Source organism: Mesitornis unicolor, unplaced genomic scaffold (assembly GCF_000695765.1).
Source record: "Mesitornis unicolor isolate BGI_N332 unplaced genomic scaffold, ASM69576v1 scaffold29284, whole genome shotgun sequence".
In the NCBI taxonomy this organism is placed as follows: Eukaryota; Metazoa; Chordata; class Aves; order Mesitornithiformes; family Mesitornithidae; genus Mesitornis; species Mesitornis unicolor.
In genome coordinates, this window is record NW_010182547.1 from 1,301 (window position 1) to 2,293 (window position 993).

Here is a 993-nt window from a genome sequence, read left to right on the forward strand (position 1 = left end):
ACGGGGGCACCATGGAGCCTGGGGGCCATTAATCCTGCACTGGGACGGGGATCCCAAAGGGACGAATAGGTGAGAGGGGAGGAAAGGGGCCTCAGGGGGGGTCAGGTCTGTCCCTGCTCTGCTCCCCCTCAATTCAGTGAACAACAGGGCTAGAAGGGGTGGGACAGCAAAGCCTTGAGCAGCCCTGGGCACCCTCGGGGGATTCAGCCCCTTCCCACAGTCACTGCATCCCCATCCCAGTGGGTGGGGGTCCTGAAGATACCCCCGGTACTCTTGCATGTCCTCAGCAGGGGCTGGTGCCTGGAGAGCCAGAGGTTGGGAGCTGGGGAAGGAGCCCATCACTGCAGCCTTGGGCACCCAAGGAGCTCTACAAGCCCTACTAGCTCCTGGGGTGCCTAAGGCTGCAGTGGTGGGCCCCTGGCAGCCCAGCAAGGCAGCACTGGCACCTGGGGCTGAAATCCTGCATGGCAATGCCAAACCTCAGCCAGGCTGGTGATGGTCCTGCCCATGGCATGGCCAAAGGCAACCCCAGCCTCATGGCCATGGCGTGGGGCACTGGAGCAAGGGGCTGGGCTGGGTGAGCCTTCCCAGTTCCCATGGGGTGCCCAAAGGCCCCATGGCTGCATCTGACAGCCTCTCAACCCCAAATAGAGTCTGGACCAGGCCCTCCCTGTGGCTCCCAGGGATGGGGGCACCCGGTTCTTCATCCCCCCTCCAGCATCCCCAGCATCCTCCCACTCGGACCTTTCAGTGCTGGGGGAGACAAACAGGGTCTGGGGATTGGGATGGGGAGCAGGGGCAGGAAAGGGGCAGGATGGAGGGATGAAGGGGCAGGATGAAGCTGGTGGGCAGAAGGGCAGGATGGAGGGGGTGGATGGAGATGGAAGGGCAGGAAAGATACAGGATGGAGGAGGAGGAGGATGGAGACGGAGGGGTAGGATGGAGGAATGGAGCGGGAGGAGAAGGAGAGGACGGAGGAGGAGGATGGAGATG